The 12,566-nt window shown below is 50.1% G+C and overlaps 1 protein-coding gene across 1 annotated transcript in view; it reads right to left on the bottom strand.

Annotated features, from left to right (window-relative positions):
• Positions 1-12,566, bottom strand: part of LOC119390905 (fatty acid synthase) — a 277,784-nt gene that overhangs the window by 200,639 nt on the left and 64,579 nt on the right. The window lies entirely within an intron of this gene.

The following is a 12,566-nucleotide window of genomic DNA, read 5'->3' as shown; positions in this document are numbered from 1 at the left end:
CAACGGAGTACGGGCATCTACCCGACAAGACTCGGAAGACCAAGGCCGTGACCACGACTGCGGAAACGACGACAGCCACTGCGCCACCACCCGCGATCGTAATGCAGAATCCAATGGAGCCGCCAATCTTACGGGGATCATCTTGTGAGGATCGAGAAACGTGGCTCGATTCGTGCAAAAGGACTGCGGCCTTCAACAAATATAAGAAAAAAGACAAGTTCCGCTTCGTGTACTTCGCGTTGGAAGACATCAAAAGGACCTGGTTCGAGAGCAGGGAGTCTACTATGGCCACATGGGACATCTTCCGGACCAGCTTCCACGCAGCGTTCACAAGCGTCGTGCGAAACAAAAAGGCCGCCACTCTACTGGAAACACGGGTGCAGCTTCCAAAGGAAAACGTGACAATCTTTGCGGTAGAGATGACCCGACTCTTTCGTCACACCGACCCTGACATGACGGAGGAGAAGAAGGTCCGTTTCCTCATGCGAGGAGTAAAACAAGAGCTCTTCGTTGCGTTGATGCAGAACACCTCCCGGCCCCTCTGCAGTTCAAGAATTTGTCTCAGAAGCAATGACCATCGAGAAGACGCTGGAAATAAGAACCCGCCGGTACAACCGCCGCTAGATACAAGACGGCGCAGCGGTTCAAGCCGTCGGCTTCGACGATCTGCGCGAGACCATAAGGGCCGTATTGCGCGAAGAACGTCGATTGTTCCCGTCGTGCCAGCCTCAAGTTGCCTCCATCACATACATCGTACATGAGGAAATCCAGCAGTCGCTAGGTATATCCCAGTCAGCGTAGACGCAGCTTCAAGCAAAGAGCTGAGAGCTGTGCTGCTGCAGCCGGACGTAACGCCCCTGCTCCTCGCCCACATCAAGACGCCGCACTGCCGAAGCAGTTCCGCCGCCAGGCACCACCGCTTTCACCACCGACGTCATACCCCCCACCAGCCGGCCAGCGATACACGCCGAGGAAGGCCGACGTTTGGCGCACCCCCGACCACCGCCGGCCATACGGAGAAGCTGGACACACCTACCGCCACTGCCAGTACAGAGAGGTGGGAATGCGTGAGTACGCCATTGACGAGCCATGTCTACAGCAGGGGGAACGACCACGCGACATCGCCGACTACCTCGCAGGAACGCAGTTGAGACCCCGACAACCTTCGCGTACGCAGTCGCCAGGCCGCTATGCGTCACCGCAGTGCCGCCAGTAGACAGGCCCAACCCAGGGCTGGTCGCCTGGTCCGTATCCGGAAAACAGAGGGCAGCAACCGATGGAGGTGCGGTTGCTGTACGACGAAACATCGAAGATCCTCCGCCGCCAAAGACAACGGCGCGCCCGTCTTCGTCGGCGGAGAACACGCCCGAAGCCGAACTGAGTCCTGAGGTCGAACCTTCGAGGCCCGATGAAGACCTGACGGCGCAAAGTGGAAGCCGCGAAGCAAAGCGGCGAAGCCCTTACCCTAAGCCGCGACGGACTAGGGGAATGGACGCACTATTCGAATGCCCTAACGTCACCGTTCTCATCGACACTTGAGCCGACTATTCCGTCGTCAGTGGACCGTAAGTCACAAAGTTGTCGAAAACTAGCACTGCTTGGCAAGGTCCGAAATCCGGACAGCTGGAGGCCATCGTGTAACGCCGGCTATAGTCTGCACCGCAACAGTCACCATCAGTAACGGGACATATCCTGCGAGCTTCGTAACCTTACAACATTGCTCCAGGGATGTGATACCTGGAATGAACGTCCTAAGTCACCACGGCGCCGTGATCGACCTGAAGTCTCAGTCAATGATACTAACCTCAGAAATACCGTTGCCGCCGCACAGGACGCGAGGGAACCCCGCATTGAATGTTATAGAAGAGCACGTCTCCATTACGCCTTCCTCCAGCGTCATGATTTCCGTCGGCACCGAGAACCCGCAGACCTTGAAGGCATCATCGACGGCCATCAGCACCTACTTCTGAACCGTCAGATTTGCGTCGCAAGAGGCATAGCCGAGCTGTGTGATGGCAAGCAAAGGCAGCGCTGACAAACTTCAGCCACGAATATAGGCACCTCAACATTCGTGCGACGATCGTCTACATCGACGAATTCGTGGGTGCCAGCAATGCTTTCCCCTCTTCGATGCTACCGAATCTGCTTCGACGGATGGAGGTCCCCAACATGTTTTCGACGTCAAGCCAAGCCTCGCGAAGCACATGCAAGACCATCTAAAAGCTCTGCTCCTGCAATTGAAGGACTGCTTCTCGTGGTCGTCAAGAATATTACAGATCTCAGTCGTGAAACATCGAATCATAACAGAAGAAAGTGCCCGACCAATCTGTCAGAGCCCGTACCGAGTTTCGACTCAAGAATGCGAGGCCGTCAAGAAACAGGTCGACCAAATGCAACGCGACGACATCATCCAGCCGTCCAAGAGTCCGTGGTTGTCACACCTGGTGTTAGTGAGCAAGAAAGATGGAAGCCTACGTTTTCACGTTTACTATCGTCGTCTGAACAAGGTTACTAAGAAGGTCGTGTACCCTCGCCCACGAATAGATGACACCCTAGATCGACTTGACAACGCGAAGGAGTTTCCGTCGATGTACCTCAAGACAAGCTACTGGCACATATAAGTCGATGAGAGAGACCAAAAGAAGCCTGCCTTTATCACAACAGACGGCCGGTTCGAATACATGGTCATGGCCTTTGGTCTTTGCTCGGCAAGTGCAACATTTCAACGCGTTATGGATACAGTACTGGCCGTCTTGAAGTGGCAGACGTGCCTCGTATACGTCGATGACGTCGTTGTGTTTGCCTCAAACTTCGATAAACACCTCCGGCGCTTTGAAGCTGTACTACAAGCAATCAAGACCTCCTAACTTACATTGTAGCCTGAAAAGTGGCGCTTCGCGTAGGGGAGCTCTTGTTTTTGGGTCACGTGACAGCAGGGATGATGGTCGCCCAGATCCGCCGAAAACCGCTTCCATCCCTGCTTTCCCAACAGCCACCAATAAGAAGGTCGTACGCCGATTTCTCAGTTTGTGCGCCAACTACAGACGCTTCGTCAAGGAATTTTCACGAATAGCCGAACCGCTAACGCGCCTCACGAAGACCGACATGCCATTCAAGTGGGAAACGGCGCAAATCGAAGGATTTGAAGAACTAAAACGACGCCTTGAAATGCCTCCGATACTAGTGCATTTCGACGAATACACCGATACGGAAATCCACACGGACGCAAGCAGCGTAGCACTCGGAGCCGTCCTTGTGCAAAAACCTGATGGGCTGGAAAGGGTCATCAGTTATGTTAGCCAGTCCCTATCAAAGGCAGAAAGCAAGTATTACGCAACAGAAAAGAAGAGTCTGGTCATCATCTGGGCTACATCAAAGTTTCACCCCTATCTCTATGGCAGGCCCTTCGAAGTTGTGAGCGACCTTTAGGGCTTGTGTTGGCTAGCTAACTTGAACGACCCTTCAAGTCGCCTCGAACGATGGAGACTATGATTTCAAGAATTCAACATTGCCGTCATTTACAAGTGCAGAAGAAAGCACTTCGATATGCCTATCTCGCGCCCTCCTCGACCCACCACGGAAGGACGACCAGGAGCATGACTGCTTCTTCGCAACCATAAGTGCCGACGACTTCGCCGAACAACAGCGAGCGGACGCAAGGTATTTAAGCGAGGACTGGTGTCGTTTTTCTTGCGAAACGGCGTTGTCCTGAAGAACTCGCCGCTTCGAACCAACTGCCGTCTCCTGGTGCCTTCAGCATTGCGACCAGAAGTTCACCAGGCCCTACACGATGACGCGACGGCTGAACACCTCGGTGTTTCCCGCACGCTCGCAAGAATACAGGAAACGTTATACTGGTCGCGCCTTGCCGGCGACGTCGGTCGCTCCCACGGTGTAAGAAAAATAATTATTTTTCTTACACCGTGGTCGCTACGTAAGGACATGCCGAGACTGCCAGCGACGCAAGACACCGCCGAGCAAGACCAGCAGTCTCCTCATCCGATCGACACACCTCACCGACCATTCCAGAAAATCGGTATAGACCTACTAGGGCCGTTCCCTACGTCGACTTGCGGAAATAAATAAATGGCCGACTACCTCACGCGCTACGCCGAAACAAGGGCCTTACCTACAGGCTGTGCCGCCGAGGTAGCGAAGTTCTTAGTTGAAGACATCGTCCTGCCTTATGGCGCCCCAGAGATCCTCATCACCGACAGAAGTACGGCCTTTACCGCGGAGCTAACTCAGACGACCTTGAAATACAGCCAGAGAAGCCACCGCCGGACTACTGCCTACCACCCTTAGACCAACGGAATCACAGAGCGTCTAAATAACACCATCGCCGACATTCTGAACATGTACGCCGACGTCGAGCATAAGACGTGGAATGCCATCCTTGCGTACGTGACCTTCGCATACAACATGGCAGTACAAGAAGCGACGCAGCTATCGCCGTACAAGTTAGTCTACGGAAGGGGCCCGGCAACGACGCTCGACGCAATGCTGCCGGCTACCACTGGCGAAGACAATCTCGACATCGCCACTTATTTGCGACGTGCCGAAGAAGCTCGACAGCTCGCCCGCCTGCGTATCAAGAACCAGCAGCGGATGAACTGTCGTTACTAAAATCTTCGGAGAGGCCAAATGGAATGCCAGCCCGGTTACCATGTTTGGGTCCGGACAACGATACACCGACCAGGACTCGGTGAATACCTACTTCGGCCGTACCTCGGGCCGTACAATGTGCTACGACGTCTCGGTGCACTGGACTACGAGGTTGTTCCGGACAGCATCACAATCTCTGAGCGGCGCAGCGGCGGAACTGAAGTCGTTCAAGTCGTGCGCCTCAAGCCGTTTTGTGAGCGTTAAGTTACCTGAGGACTCTGTTTTGGCTTGCTTCGTTGTTGTTCTTTAGAGTTACATTCATTTTTTACTTCCATGTTGCGTTTTGGGCATCGGGACGATGCTTTTTCAGAGGGGGCATTGCTACGCCCGCTTTTTTTATTTTGATGTATTCGGGTTTGACCTACAAAACGGTTAGGAACGCTCGACGCAGACCGCGCTGCATTGTTTGAGAGAGATAGAGAAAGAGATGAAAAGGAAGAGGCAGGGAGGTTAACCTGCTGCGAGTGACCGGTTTGCGACCCTGCACAGAAGTGGGGATATTGAGAAGCTTCGCGATTGTAGAAGATCACTTTGTTAAGAATGCGAGCAGTACGCGAATAGTCTAGATTATTCCAGAGCTTGAGTTAATGATCACTGGAGGTGAAAGTAGAACATATGTCTCGAAGAGTAGATTACATACGAAAAGCCACTCACTTCTGGCAGCTGCATCAACCTGAAATTTACCCCATTATGCTGATTGCATGCGGGACCTCTGACGAATTCATGATTGACGAAGCAGTGATGCATGCCGTGGCATACTTCAATAATATTGCTCATGTACGATATAGCATCTTGGGATCCCAAGTGCAGATTTAGCAGTTTTAATTCGGATGAAACCTTGGGCCACTTCTAACAAATAAGATGAATGTTGTCTTCCGAAAGGGTCCCGCTACGTTGGATAGTAATAATGACGCCTTAGATACGTGCGCATTACAATGACCTGTTACAGCAGAAAAAAAGCATTATGATATGCTTACCGCAGAAAGCAATCATACTATACAATCGATAGAACAAGTAACTACATACCGATGCGCTCAGTTAAAGCAGTGACTTTACGCCACATTTGCGGAAGACAGAAACCATGACAGTACAGTTGCTGCAGCGGTAACCGCACGGCCCAGAATGTTGGCCACAACAGTTACCACAAGAAGTAACCATCCCATACAGGCTAGAGTGGTTTAGTTTAAGTAGAATTGCCAATGTCGGCTAACGTTTTCTTAATTACTGATAAGGCCGTCTAGGGTTTGTTCCATCATGGGTGATGTTTCAAAATGCTGCCTCGCGTTCGAGAAATGACGGGTAATGTGAGGCACTGTTGGCTTACAACGGATAACCTTGGCTGCTGGCGGCAGGAGTTGGCTAAATGATGGCTAATTGCGTTAGGTCTTTGCTAATAATAGCTGGCGAAGGCTAAGGCAGTATCATTATAGCTTTTTGTGACATGTTGTTAAAATAACAATATCCTAAATAAGGCTTAATCACTACCTTAAAACTGCCTTGGAGGATGTTTCCCCAGTTTCTTTAAGCCTAGATTGTGCCCTGAGGCTGCTTTGTCGCCAGACTCTTAGGAGACAGGTGTCATACAGATACGGGCGCATTTCGTCCTACTGATGCTGTCACCTTATTTCCATCCATGAGGCTTTTCACTTCTGAATACCAGCATAGAGTTCCAAGCATCGCTGTCAATCTCAGCATATTTCTGCAGGAGCCCTACATGCAATACTGTCCTTACATTATAACCGCAGATTGTACATAGATAGATAGAACGTGATCTCCGTTTGCTGTGTGGTGGTGTCACGGAAGTCATGTATTTATTTATTTATTTATTTATTTATTTATTTATTTATTTATTTATTTATTTATTCGATGCTAAATATCTTATGGCGGAGTTAAATCCGGTGGTGGTGGTGTGCGGCGTGACCACCCTTACTGAGCATGCGCATACCCTCTCCACTTCCCCGATCCCCTCCCCTTTCCGTTTTCCCTCTCCCCTCCCCCTTTCCACTCTTCCTCTGAAACGCGGGCTAGACATGCCGAAATTCTCTCCTGCGCAACGCCGCGATGAGCACCAGCGCATGCGCGTCCCCTCCCCCTCTCTCTCCTCTCCTACGCGGCCCCCCTCTCGCATGCCTGCCGACTGCGTTCCCCGCTCGCCCTGTGAGAATTAACGGCCAGGCTAGAGGGAAGACAAGACGCGCGTAGCGTTCCTCTTCGCGTTCCACGACGCGAGGTCGGTAGCATGCCCCAATAACGCCAACGGAACGCGATCGTGCAAGTGCACCGGCTTCGCATCGCCTCATGGTCCCCTTTAGCGGGAAATGGTGTAATTTTTTATTTATTTATTTATTTATTTATTTATTTATTTATGTATGTTCGCTAAATGCCATTTGCGGCGTTACACAGAGGATTGGTTTCACAACACAAGAATAGCAATCTTGAATGATGTATGACCAGGGTTGCTGGCGATGGAGGCAGGGAGGTGATTTCATACAGATAGAGTCTTCGGCACGTAGGAGTGGAAGTACATTGTTGGTATGGCACAATGGCACTGCAACTAATGAAACGTAAGAAGGTGGCGAGAAGAAAGTGCGTTTTAGTTCCGGGTTCATAAGAAGATTTCATGACGGGCATAGGCGGCCCGCTTCCTCCTGTTAGAAAGGTTAGAGACGTCTAGAGAAGTTTTTATTGAAGTGATGCTGCCAGTACGGGAGTAATTAGCAACAATGAAACGAGCTGAGCGATTCTGAATTGCTTCTGGTGCGTTTATAGGTGTAAAACAATGAGGACCCCAGATTGAAGACGCGTATTCGAGTTTAGACATGGGTAGTGTTTTATAAAGTAGTTTTCAGAAAGATGGTTGATTCCTCCGTCATAGGAATCGGAATAACACGAAAGTAAACCGTGCGCTTACAGAAGCAACTGAATGCTTACTGTACATTGATATAAGAGAGTTTGTACAATGTATATTGATGTCTGGCAGCTATAGTACCGTTTAACGTAGATGCACCCACTTTGATGATTGGTGGTACATCTTCATCCCGACGACTAACGTCCGGGTAAATGATTAAACAAACCCCTGTGGTAGCTGTAGTAGTTAACGGTGAAAGCGCAATCAGAGAACGAGGTGTGGTAGCCAAAAGAGCGTCGCATATTGGACTCAGGACTAGGCCGCCATCCCGCGCCATGGTATAATGTGATTGTACACCACGGCCGGATTAGAGGGAAATGCAAGGCGCGTCGTGCCGCCCCGGTAGCCCGGCCGCGATTTTTCTCGGGGCGAGCGCGTGAGCGGGGAACGCGGTGTTACAGCCAGGTGAGGCAGGCGCGCTTCGCAGAACTATTTTTGGTATGGATTAGCGTGATGATATGAGCGACGCCGATCCTTTCACGACTATAGTGTACTAGAACATTTTCCTAGTGACGCGTCCGGGAGGGAGCGCGCGTGCCCGTTTCTGTAGACGCCACCAGGTGCCGCCGCTGCGCCTTTTTCTAGTAGACCGGCCGCTGTCTCCCGGTGCGTTTGACGTTGTCCGATTTTGTAGGCGTTCCTCATGAAAACGGATTCTTTTATTACAGTACAAAAAGACTGTATTTACTGTAGTATAGTGTAAAGAAAATTTCTGAAAACCACGTCAACACACTAGTATCGACAACGTCGTCTGCTAGCGTAAAGGCTGCAGACCGGCGGATTCATAGCAGTTCGGGACATCGCCTCAGCAGTATGTATTCGCAACTTTTATCATACATTGCACAAACCCAGCATGTATGGACCTGTTTTTCTTCTATGGCGCAATATCTATCACATTTAAATCGCGTGCTGGTCACAAACAACATAAAAGTGCACAGCAACGTCTGCACAGCGTTCCTATGCCAGAAGGCGTACAAATAAATAAAGGCCTCAACAGACGGACATTGTTTATCATAAAATGTTGGTACTTTGTTATAGGTTACAGAACTGCATCTAAACAAAATTATTCCGGCGTTTCCTTACACCATTTCACGGCGTACAACGAGACTCTCTTTTTCTTTTTATCATCGTACATAGAAGCGTCCGAGAAAAAAAAGAAAACAAAAACAAGTCCTCAACCGTTTTTTTCACAAGTGCTACCACGTTGAAAGTATAGCGTCGCACTACAGGCGAACGAAGTAAGCAGTCGCAAAGCGCGTCCGAACCGGCCCAAACCAGCCCGAACCGGCTCGGCGAGTAGAAAAAGGCGCAGCAGCGCCACCAGTGGCGTCTACTGGCGTTTGCTTCAACCGGCCTGTTGTCCCTCCCTCGTGGACGCGCCACTAGGAGAATATTCTAGTTCACTATATTCACGACGCTCTACGACGCTCGGGCTAAGATCGCCACCTCGCGGTCTGTTAAGGCATTGACAAAATTGAATTTCTATTGAAAGCACGCTTAATGGTGCGGACGTGTAACGCGTTGCAGGTGCTAATCGCGGAGGCCACAGTAATGACGAATTACTTTACCGCTCCCAGAGGGCAACATCACACCGCTGACCGGGAGAGTGGTAGATATAAAAGGCGCGTTTTTAAAGCCTCTAGATTCTTTGACCGTGGCGCAGTCATTCTTTCGCCGGCTCTCATGCGCGTCGGAGGCGGGAATCATGGGCTCCCGAGGAGCAGCGAAGGCGGTCGTTGGCGGCCGCGGAAACAGGATCACAGATGAAACTGACAAGGATTTTGAGATCGTCATGCCGAATTTGCCAACAGGACGTGTTGTTTTAAACACCGTGTTTTTGCACGGAGATTGTTCGAGCTCGGCCTTTCAAGGTCGAAAATTTCCGGGACGCTCTCGACAAGGAAAGCATGCTTCCTGATGCTTTGGCCCTCGGCGCCTACCAGATCAACCACGTGTGGGCCGTCACTTTAAATAGCCCGGAGGCGACGAGGAGGCTGGTTCACCTGAAAGAAGTCCAGGTCAAGGGTCGACGCTGCCTTGTTATCGACCTTAGGAGCAGCAGGTGAGGCTACGGCTTCACTGGCTGTTACATGCTGTCGCTGGCTGCGTTTGGGAAAGTTACAGAAGTGACTCGGGAGCGCTGGTGTGTAGAATGAGTAAGTGAAAAGAACTCTACGACCCGCACTGTTTTCATTAAGCTCAAAAGCGGTATGAAAGTGGAGGACTTGCCACATCAAACCCGAGTTGACGGTGAACTAGCCTTAGTGGTCGCCCCCGGTCGGCCTACGCAATGCCTGCGCTGTAGCGGAACGGGACATGTACGCCGCGAGGGTAGGTTCCACGTTGCTCACGCTGCCGGCGCTTCGGGCACGTGGATGCAGAGTGCGTCCGTTCGTACGCCTCAGTGACCGGTTCAGCGGAGGCCGAGGAAGCAACGGAACACATTATGTATGTAACTGAGGCAGAGGACTCGGCCAAAGGTTGCGGAGATCAGAACGCAGCAGGTTTAAATGGCGAAGCTACAACATCAGCAGGTGAACCTACACCAGCACCTGTTGACAAACGACTAGACTCTTCAGCAATAGCGGCGGAGGCTGCAGACAATGTAGCGAAAGGCGCAAGCTGTGAAGACACCGGAGCGTCTGCACCTGTGTAGAAACAGGACCAGGAAGCCAAATGCGTCTCTTGGAGTGCCGGTTCTGACAAGGAGTCGGACAGAGGCTCACGCAACGCCAGCGGCGTTTCTGCGACTAGTGGTGCTGGCCCAGCAATTAAATGACCATTGGAAAAACCAACAGTAACGAGATACATGGATGCCACAAGCAGCGTGGAGGGACCACCGGCAAAGACGCCTGCTAGCAGACGCACCAGCATTAGAGCAAGGGCTAGTGGCATCACGGACAAGAAAGTTGTGAACAAACCGTTTTCACTGTGCAGTGAGACCGGTCGGCCGGGCGGCCCCGGAGGCGTCTAGCGTTGCGCTAGACGTGCAAGGTAAGCGCCATGCTCCGGGCCTACCTCCTCCACAGTTAAAATGGCTTCTGAAGCATCTTTTAGTTTCGCGACTCTTAACGTTGCAGGCTTCGCTTCTTGGAAGAAGCAAAGCCAAGTGTATCGAATGTTGTTGGAAGAAAATCTGGATGTAATAGCAGTGCAAGGGACGAAAGTTGAAGGAGAGGAGGAGACTGGGAGCATGGTGCTGAAGTTTACGTCACGGTATTTTGCGATTGCCAGCCATGCCATAGGTAGATCCGGGGGATGTGTTGTTTTTGTTAGAAAACTGCCAGGACAAGTTGTGCAAGATGTCTTTTCATTATCTTTAGGTCGATTGGCATGGTGTGACATTGATTATTGTGACACTGAATGGCGCGGTATGTGCGTTTATGCTCCAACTATAGTCCAGGAAAGAGCGAGTTTTTTTTTCGAATTTACGACAGCATATGTGCAATGGTAGGAAACTCTTATTGATGGGGGATTTTAATTGTGTATTGAACGAAAGTGATAGATCAAGCAGCCGCAAAGTTAAAGACACAAGCAGTGAGCTCCTGGCACAAGCGATTATTGAGTACGATTTAGTGGATGTAGCAGAGTGTCTGGATAGCTCTCGAGATGTGAAGTATACCCACTTTCAGGGCACAAGTAACGCCCGATCTGACCGATTTTACCTAACAGCTGACGCGATAGTACAGTGTAGCAGTTATAACGTTGTTCCTGTTTCTTTTTCTGATCACTGACTTGTTAAATGCCATGTAGGACCAAAGGAAGAAGGAATAGCTTTTCTTGGGATCAGTGAAAAATGAACTCCAATCTCTTATAAATGATGACACATTTAACGCATCAGTGATAGAAGAAATCAACAGTATCAAAGTGGATCATACGGAAAAAATAGGAGAAGAGTGGGAGCTTTTAAAGCAACGAATCAAAATGAAAGCAATAGAAAGATTTCGTGTTTTATCTTTTGAAGCTAAAAAGAAGAAGAAAGAGCTCAGACGGACGCTGGAGAAGCTGACAGCGCTGGAATGTGAAAGACCTGGGGTATATGCCGACGATTTGCGTACTTTCAAACAGAAAATAGAAGTATACGAGGAGGAACGCTACCGCGGAGCGCTGGTGAGAACCAGAATTATGCTAGGCGGAACAATAATGATGTCATTGAAGTCAACGGTGTCGAGTTTACGGACAATGACAGCATAGGGCGGGCTTTCTGTAAACACTACGAGGCGCTCTTCACTGCCAATCCCGTTGATGCAGAAGTATTTAAACAGGCGTTTGTTGTAAGAATGCCACAGTTGTCTGATGACGCCAAAACAGCATTAGAGCTACCGATATCACAAACGGAAGTAGAAAGGCCTATAGATAAGATGAATCCTGGTAAATCACCCGGGCCTGATGGCCTCAGTGCTTCGTTTTACAAGGCGTTTAAAACTGAATTATCTGAAGTTCTTACAAATGTCTTTAACGAGGCATATGAACTCGACAGCCTACCTTGGTCCTTCAGTGAGGCACATGCAGTTTTGATACCTAAGACGGAACAGTCAGAGAAGTTAAAATTAGTCTCTTCGTATAGACCTATATCCCTAACTAATTGTGATTACAAAGTTTTAATGAAAATACTAGCACGGCGACTTCAGGGAGTTTTCAAAGAATTGGTAGGGCCTCACAAAACATGCGCGATTTTGGGGCGCTTCATTGTTACTAATATATACAAGATGCGATGCGTGCTCGAGTGTTGCGACGCCGATCAAGGATGCGTAGCGATTCTACAGATTGATATCGAGAAAGCTTTTGATTGTGTTTCACATGTTCTTCTGCTTGCCATCCTCGACCATGTCAATGCTGGATCAATAATCAGAGATGGAGTAGCTATGGTATACCTGAATTGCACGACACGTATAGTAGTCAACAAGTCACTGGGCGCTCCCATTAACATAAAGCGTTCTGTTCGTCAAGGCTGCCTGCTGAGTCCTCTATTGTTCACTCTATATATAGAATC

The sequence above is a fragment of the Rhipicephalus sanguineus genome, chromosome 4 (assembly GCF_013339695.2).
Source record: "Rhipicephalus sanguineus isolate Rsan-2018 chromosome 4, BIME_Rsan_1.4, whole genome shotgun sequence".
In the NCBI taxonomy this organism is placed as follows: Eukaryota; Metazoa; Arthropoda; class Arachnida; order Ixodida; family Ixodidae; genus Rhipicephalus; species Rhipicephalus sanguineus.
This window is presented reverse-complemented; position numbering and strand designations above follow the sequence as displayed.